This window comes from Vulpes vulpes, chromosome 3, assembly GCF_048418805.1.
Source record: "Vulpes vulpes isolate BD-2025 chromosome 3, VulVul3, whole genome shotgun sequence".
In the NCBI taxonomy this organism is placed as follows: Eukaryota; Metazoa; Chordata; class Mammalia; order Carnivora; family Canidae; genus Vulpes; species Vulpes vulpes.
In genome coordinates, this window is record NC_132782.1 from 134,190,401 (window position 1) to 134,199,782 (window position 9,382).

General features: G+C 38.7%; 1 pseudogene; it reads left to right on the forward strand.

Annotated features, from left to right (window-relative positions):
* Window positions 1-694: 694 nt before the first annotated feature.
* On the forward strand, window positions 695-2,976 carry LOC140598382 (FXYD domain-containing ion transport regulator 4 pseudogene; annotated as a pseudogene).
* The last annotated feature ends 6,406 nt before the right edge of the window (window positions 2,977-9,382 follow it).

Consider the following 9,382-nt stretch of genomic DNA (forward strand, 5'->3'; position numbering starts at 1 on the left):
CACAGTTTCACAAAGCACAGTGATCCCAGACCAGAGCAGTGGGGATCATGCCACCAATACAGAAACTACAAAATCCAAAAACAAGGGGAGTGGCCTTTCAGGGAATAACTCTGCACCAGTCATCCATACTTGACCCAAGGTCAACTTGGTGAGTTTCACAGAACACCTAGTAACTTTGGGAGTAGGGGCTATCACATAAAAGGGACTTAAAATAAGCATCTAGAAGAAGGGAATGATAGGAAACTGCTCCAGGGCTCTCAGGAATGGAGAGCAGTACTGGAGGCTGGGTAGACAGATGCACAAGAAACAGCATTAAAGAGGTTTCTTATCCAGAAGTCAGTTGGCGAGGGGGAAGAGGATTCAGGAGGCAGTTGAAGGGGGCAAAGATGGGGTCCTGAAGGTGAGTCTCTGGAGGCTGGATCAAAAGGAAGACCATACACTGGGCACCAATGATGAAATGCAGCTCTGGACCCCAAATGGGGGAGGTGGCAGATATAGGTGGGTGTCAGTGACTGCGGGTGGTAAGGTGATGATCTCAGGGTTGTGAAATCATGGAACAGCCTCACAGTAGCCATCACAGGGCCACAGGGAAATACATGGCTAGGTCACAAAGGGCTCCTTCCATTCCTTCCATCCTGGATGTGAAGACACAGTCTCACAGAGAAGGCCCTGGACTCCTGGGTGGTAGAAGGCACAGAGATCCTCATACTACCAGTGGCCCTTTTTGGCAATATGTCAGTAGACAGGGCTGTTGGATTTGTCTTCCATAACTTGGGGGCAATCCTTGGGCTGGCAGGTATTTTTGATAAGAGACTAACATTTGAGTGAGGATTTCTCTGCTCTTTGTAAAAGCTTCCTCTGGAAGGACCCTCATGGCCTGGTCCAGGAAAAGGAGGTTCAGTATTGTCCTCCTACCACCAACCACAACCATTTCTTTACTATTGAGTTGTATGAGATTGTTGTTGTTGTTGTTTAAGATTTTATTCATTTATTTGAGAGAGGGAGAGAGAGAGGGAGAGCACAAGCACGGGGGTTTGGGTGCAGGCAGAGGGAGAAGCAGACTCCCCACTGAGCAGGGAGCCTAATGCAGAGCTTGACCCCAGGACCCTGAGATCATGGCCTGAGCTGAAGGCAGATGGTTATCTGACTGAGCCACTCAGGTGCCCCATGAATTTCTTATATATTGGGATATTAACCTTTTACCAAATAGATGATTTGCAAGTATTTTCTCAAATTCCATATATTGTCTTTCTATTTTGCTGATTGTTTTGCTCTGCAGAGGCTTTCTAGTTTGATGTAGTCTCACTTATTTTTACTTTTGTTTCTGGAGCTTTTGGTGTTATCTGACAAAATCTTTACCAAGACCATTGCCAAGGAGCTTTGGACCTATGGTTCCTTCTAGTAGTTTTATAGTTTTCAGTTTTGCATGTGATGATTCTCTAATCTATTTTGAGTGGGGTTTTGTGAGTGAAGTAGAGGTTCAATTTCATTCCTCTGCATGTGGTTATATCTTTTTCCAACACCATTTAGTGAGTTCACCATGCAATCCTTTTCCCCACTGAATCTTCTTGGCTTCCATATCAAATATTAGTTGACTGTGCATGCATGGGTTTATGTCTGGGCTCTCAATTCTATTCCATTAGACTATATGTGTATTTTTATCCTAGTCTCACACTGTTTTGATTGCTATAGTTTAGTACTAAAGTTTGAAATCAGGAAATGTGATGCTGCTAGCTTTGTTTTGCTTTCTAGGATTGCTTTGGCCATTTGGGATCTTCTGTGGTTCCATATAAATTTTAGGATTACGTTTTCTATTTCTGTCATTGGAATTTCTATCATTTGGAAAAATGGCATTACAATTTTGATAGGGATTGCATTGTTTGCTAATAACTGATTTAGAATTTTTGCTTCCGTATTTACAATTGACATAAACTTTTTTTATACAACTGTGGTCGTCGTTAGTATTAAGTATTTTCTCAAATAATGAATTGGATAACATGCCTCATTTTTGATGCCCAACAAGAATTTATGTAAAGACTATTATTACATGTTTGTTTGTAGTAAACAGAGTTAAATTATCTAAGCCTAGAGGTTTTATTTTTAAAAAAATTTCACTGATTCAATTTATTTAATAGTTACTAGAAGTTTCCAGTTTCCAGGGACAGGAAGCATAAATTCCCTCAGGATATCATTGTGCATGATGGTGAGTCCACTCATTATTCTAGCTCTTGTTCCTAAAACTTATGTATTAATCTTTGGGGGACACAACACTATATAAAGTTTATAGATGTAAAGTGTATACTGACCAATGCACACTTAGAAATTCAGATATTGTTAGATCCTGCTTTCTTCTCTAGGGTAGCTTGTATGGATAATTAATGCACCCAAATATCGAAGTCTAACCTCTTTAATTGTGTGAACTTTCTGATGCCCCAAAATGACAAAAAAGGAAATATTAAGCCAGAGGAATAATGATTTCCCTTTATATATTGGACTTGAGATCCAGCCCCAGCAGCCTTTCCAGATCTGCGCTCTGCTCTCAGCTCCCCTCTGCAGCCGTACCATGAAGAGAATGACCCAGGGCCTGCTCCTCACACTGGCAGGCCTGCCTGCCTTGGAAGCCAATGACTTGGTTGGTAAAGACAGTCCCTTCTACTATGACTGGGAAAGCCTGCAGCTGGGCGGGATGATTTTTGGAGGGCTCCTGTGCATCGCTGGAATCTTGATAGCCCTGAGTGGAAAATGCAAATGCAAATACAATCAGAAGCACAGCCCCTTACCTGAGAAAGCCACTCCACTCATCACTCCAGGCTCTGCCAGTACCTGCTGAGCACAGGCACTCCTGGTACCATCTCCCATGCTGTTCCCTCCCTACTTGGCGCCCTTAGCCTCCATAATGGCCTTTCACTCCAAGAAAGGCTCCCTTCTGATCAGGAGGCTGTCCAAAGCTTATTTCTCTATTAAACTGTCTCATCTCCCCCCCCCCAAAAAAAAATAAATAAATAAAAATAAATTGGACTTGAAGAGGCTTTGGATGTGTACTATTTAATAATGAGACCTCACATTTAAGTTACAAATTTAACAATTCCTCCACTTAAGATGGATCATTCCTGACACGTGTTGGAAATGTGTAAAAAGACTGCACTTGAAGTAGGGTGCACTTATATATGCCTTCAATACACCAAACCATAGGCTACAGAGAGGTCACACCGGCTGACTTGTTAAGATGTTCTACAGATTGGGTTTCTGGAAGAAGGGTGAGGTGTTTTTCACATTAGTACATTAGTACATTTACTTTAACCTATTATAGGGGAATCAGAACAATCTGAATCTTTGAAGGGTCCCCCTGAAAAAAGAATCGGAAAGGCCTAGGACTCCACCTGTGGTCACTATCAGAAATGTGACACAAAGCTATCTTACCCCATGTAACATATACTTAATTTTTTTTTCTTTTAGAGAAGGAGGGTAGGAAGAGGAAGAATCTTTAAAAAAAAAAAAAAGATTTTCTTTATTTATTCATGAGAGACACAGAGAGAGAGAGGCAGAGACACAGGCAGATGGAGAAGCAGGCTCCCCACAAGGAGACTGATGTGGGACTCGATCCCAGATCCCGGGATCATGACCTGAGCCAAAGACAGATGCTCAATCACTGAGATACCCAGGTTCCCTGAGAGGAAGAATTTTAAGCAGGCTCCATACCTAGTGTGGATCATAACACAGGGAAGGCTCCATCTCACAACCCTGAGATTATGGCCTGAGCTGAAATCAAGAGTCAGACTCTTAACCAACTGAGCCACACAAATGCCCCTGTCTTCCTGCATGTGAGGGTGGATGAAAGGAGAGAGGCACATGGCCTGAACCTCTTTGGAGAATGAGCACAAAGGTTCACTGAGAGAATAGCTTAAAAGACACTTTTGTCAACTCATAAATGTCTTATACTGGCACTTTACTATTCAAGTCTTATTGGAGACTCTCCTAAATATCCATCCTGCAAATTAAAATCCTCTATAATTTCACTTTTCTCTTTAAGACTTATGTTTTCAGAGCAATAAGATTGAATTTAAGGTATACTTTCTATTGATACAATTTTCAAACCAGCTTGCAGGCAAGGTACCATATTTATCACAGCCAAACCACTAAGCAAGTTCCATCATCTTACATTTTATGTAGATCTGAATTTCTCTTCTCTTATTCTGTATTTTTCAAAGCCCAGCAAGTGCAAGGTGATTTGGGTTTTAGATTGTTTGTACTCTTATGTCACAGTGGCTAAACTCTCCAGTTCTAGAATTCCCAAAACCTGTGAATTATGTCCCTACAAGGCTATTACTTTGCAAAACATGCAGTTTTTAACGGAACAGTTTCATTCACAATGTTTCTGAACTGAATTTGTTTTATGTTTGTGCTTTTCTGGAAGGGCTGATGCATACGCTGTTTTGTGGTTTTTCACTGAACTTTGTACAGCAGGATGTTAAATGAGACTCTTCCCGACTGAGAATTTCTGCTGTGCTTTAAACATGAGTGCACTAGGTGCCAAAAACTACAATTTCTAAAACAATATGCCACCCCCATTTTTGGAGTTAAATTAATAAAATATGAAAAAGTCATCTCTATTAGATTAAGAGTCATTAGCTTAAGTTTGAGTTTTAGAAATTTAAACAAGTTTAAGAAACTATTTTAATAATTGTTCTTTTACTAGTAGTATACTCTTATTTAGAGTTATAGAATATAAAAAGCTATTTTTCATTACGGCATTTACAATAATGGAACCTGGAAGAAAGTTTCTAAATTTTGTTTTCATTGCTAAGTAATAAAAACATCTTGCTAGACATCCAAAATAATTAGTAAGCCTTAGACCTATCATCTCTAGATTTATATCTTTATAGCTTCATAAACAAAATTAAAAATAACAAAAAAAATAAGAGAGAAAGGAAGATTCTTTGATCCAGTTAGTGATGAAGGACTTTTTTATGTGGGCTATAGTCATGTGTCCACCCTTCTCCTATATCAGTGTCTGTGTTTCAGAAAGTAGAGGGCCTCTGTACTTAGCCCAGCTTGGGTTCAACCCTTAAAAGGACAGGTTTAATTTCAGGACTCATAAAACTATCTGTCTCAGAGGCACCTGGGTGGCTCAGTCAGTTGAATGTCTGACTCTTAATTTGAACTCAGGTCATAGTCTCAGGGTTGTGAGATTGAGCCCCACGTAGGGCTCCATGCCCAGTGGGGAGTCTGCTTCTTTCCCTCTGTCCCTCCTTCCCACACTCTCTCTCTCTCTCTCTAAAATAAATAAACAAATCTTTAATAAAATATCCGTTTCAGATATTGTTGCATGTATTTTTACAGTAATAACAGCTCTACGAACTATAAGGTTCTATTATCAAAATGAGCTCATGACAGCCTTGCTAGACCTTAGATTTTTCTAGCTGCTCCTAGAGCTAGCAATGGTCATGTGATTTTGTTTGCATATGAGATACAAGCAGAAGTGCACGTATGTCACTTGAGAGTCTGGGCCAGAAAATTTTGCTCATGTGCTCCACCAGTTCTTTTCCTTCCTATTAGATAAGATTTGGCAGAAGCTGAGCTTTGACCTTGCAGATAAATAAGCTTTCTTAGTGGGTCAGAACAACAAGATGGAATGAACCTGAACCCCTGAACAACCCTGCAGAGCAATGCTTCCACATATCCCTGGAGTGGTAGAACAGTAATATGTCTTCTAAGCTGTGGGAGCAATCTCTGAAGTGATCTCTGTCTCCAGTGACCTCACTTTACTCTTTCTCCTCCTGCTATCAGCATGTGAAACTTAGTACTATTCTGAGCACAGCTAATAACCTTCAAAGCTTCTATATTCTATATGCCTTGGAAATAAATTCCATAACTCAGGTCCCAACTCATCTATCAGCCTCATCCTTAATGAACCTATGGCTATAGTGAACTCCAGCTAATTCCTAGCATTTGCTCAAATGTACCATTGTATATTTGTTCAGTCCCTTCCTTTGGTCTAGAACATTCCCTCCAATTTCTCTTTGCTGCGATCTGAGCCCTCTTTCCAGATCTAGCAGTAATGGCACCTCCTCTGTGAAACCATCTAAAATCCTCTGGATACAATTGTTTTTGCATCCAACTAAGCATTTTTTGAAGATTTTATTTATTTATTTATTTATTTATTTATTTATTTATTTAAGAGAGAGGGAGAAAGAGAGCACAAGCAGGGGAAGGAGCAGAGGGAGAGGGAGAAGCAGACTCCCTGCTGAGCAGGGAGCCCAACACAGGGCTCTAACCCAGGACTCTGGGATCATGACCTGAGCTCAAGGCAGACACTTAACCAACTGAGCCACCCAGGTGCCCCCTATGTACTTAATTTTTAACATTATTTTAGTAGTTATCACATCTTATTTAATAGTAAAATATTTGTCCTTTTCAAGATGCAGATTAGCCAAGAATGAGAGCTTTTCTCTGTTTTTAAATATATAGAAGCAATGGAAATGCTAGTTTTGAAGGACTGGACAGTATATAATAAAAACAAATGGGCAAAATGTAAAGTAATAGCTTTTGTCTGCAGACTTTGGTTGGGCTAATGACAAAATCTCAAATTTGAAAATTCCTTAACTTTAAATAAAATATCCTCAAAAGTTTTGATGATATATATAAAATATACTTACAAAAGTGGAGATTGACAAAAATCACTTGTTTAGATATTTGCTATCTTGAACCAGATATCATAGACAATGAAGGGAGACCAAACTAGCTAACTATTATTTTAATTTCACAGATTAGATCTTTGGGTCAAGGGCAAAGATGTTCTTTCTAGTTAGCCTCACTGCCAGACATTGAATCTGTTCCTGGAATGATAGGGTCAGGACAGCGCACATGAGTGGCTCAGTGGTTAAATGTCTGCCTTTGGCTCAGGTTGGGATCCAGGGATCCTGGGATTGAGTCCTACACCAGGCTCACCACAGGGAGTCTGCTTCTCCCTCTGCCTGTGTCTCTACCTCTCTCTGTGTGTCTCTCATCAATCAACAAATAAAAACTTAAAAAAAAAGGGGGGGGGGTGGGGGCTGAGGGCAAGCTGAGGAATGGCCAAAAACTAGGATGGTACATACTGGAAGTGGCTGTAGTCACCATCAAAGATGTATCATGAGACAAACCATACTCAATTCAGGGTGGAATGGAGGAAAAGTCACAGTCAGCTGAACCTGTGCTAAGGGAAATTAACAGAGGGACATCAGGACCTCTTAAGAGAATGGCATTAGTCATCCTTTTGTCTTTTCCACATTCACAAATATTTAATGCTAGCATCCAGAACCCAGGCCATAGAGGAAAGCTTCTATCCTTTTGATATAAATCATACAAATATAAAAATCTCCAAGATTTTAATTTCTGTCCTTCTCTCCAGGCTCAAAAATACTAACTGCTGAACAAAGGGCAGCTATTCTTTCAACTGGCTCAGCCTACTCTGATTATAGACAAGATGACATATTTATTACAGCTATCTCACCAAGCTGATTCATTGGCTCAAATTTGTAATGTAAAAGTTTTTTCTTTCTTCTTTTTTAAAATAAATTTTCCTAATCCAAACAGTATCAGAGTATTTGTTTTGTTGTGTTTAGCTTTCACAGTAGCTAGTACCTCTTTCTTTTGTTCAAAAATATTGTAAGGCTATAAATCTTGACTCTAAAATTATTTATTCCTTTTCCCCAGATTTTTATCAGCTGAAGAATTGCATTAAATAGATTGATGACCTGAAAATCTTTAAAGCCTGCATTTTCAGGAACCCCGTGTAGATCAGGATATCATTGATTTGGAGCTCTTTCTTCGTATGTTTCAGGATGCTAAATGGGGCTCTTCCTATTGGAGGTCCACTAAAAGTCCCAGACTGAGAACACTAGGTACTAAATAACAACTAATTCCAAAGCAAGGTGCCATACCAGCTTTTACAGAGTTAGGTTATACTCAAGTCATTAAACTAAAGAGAAAATCATCAATTATATCAATTAATGAAAAAGAAAAGCATTTGACAAAATCCAACACTTACTCATGATGAAGCTTCTCACAAATGAGGAATAATGGGTACTGCCTCAACTTAAAGAATAGCTGCAAAAAACCTACAGCTAACATCATACTTAATGGTAAAAAAACTAGATGCTTTCCCACTAAGATTAGGAATAAGGCAATGATGTCTGCTCTCACCGCTTCTATAAAACATCATACTAGAAGTTCTAATGAAGTAAGACAAGAAAAAGAAATTAAAGACATATAGATTGGGAAGGAAGAAATAAAATTATCTTTCTTTGCAGATGGCATGATTATCTACATAGAAAACCTCAAAGAATCAACAAAAACAAAACTCCTGGCACTAATAAGTGATCGTAGCAAGGTTGCAGGATACAAAGCTTACCAACAAAAATCGAGTTTTTGCTTATTATCGACAGTGAACACTTGGAATTTAAAATTAATAACACAATACCATTTATATTAGCACCTCTGGAAATACTTAGGTTATAAATCTGAAAAAAAAAGTACAAGATCTATATGAAGAAAATAACAACTCTGATGAAAGAAAGCAAAGAAAATCTAAATAAACAGGGAGATAGTCCACGTGACGAATGGGAGCGCTCAATATTGTCAAGATGTCAGTTCTAGAGGTTAGTATAATCCCAGTAAAAATTCCAGCAAGTTATTTTGTGGATATTGAAAAATTGATTCTAAAGTTCATACAGAGAGGCAAAAGACCCAGAACAAACAACAAATATTGAGGGAGAAGAAAGTCAGAAACTAAAACTACCCAACTTTAAGACCTGCTATAAAGTTACAGTAATCTAGAATGGGGTGTTTTGACAAAGGAGCAAAAGCAGTTCAATGGGTAAAGAATAATCCTTGCAATAAATACTACTGGAACAACTGGACATCCATATACCAAAAAGAAAGAGAATCTAGACACATCTTATAATTTTCATGAAAAATGAACTCAAAATGGATCATAGATATGTTTCCATAAATGTAAAACATAAAACTATAAAATTCCTAAAAGATAACATAGAGGAAAACCTAGATGGCCCTTAGGTTTGGTGATGACTTTTTAGATAAACAACCACAAATCACAAGCCATGATAAAAAAAAATTGATATTTTACAATTTAAAACTTCTGATCTTCAAAAGACACTATTCAGAGAATGAAATGACAAGCCACATTAGAAGAAAATATTTGCAGAATATATATCTCATAAAGAACTGGTAACCAAAATATACAAACAACTCTTAAAACTCAAGAATAAGAAAACAACCCAATTTGAAAATGGGCAAAAGCTCTTTCCCTGCAACCACCAAGTTGCGTGGAGGCAGAGACTCAGGTGCGGTCAAGATTTGGCTACACTCTTAATCGACCGCC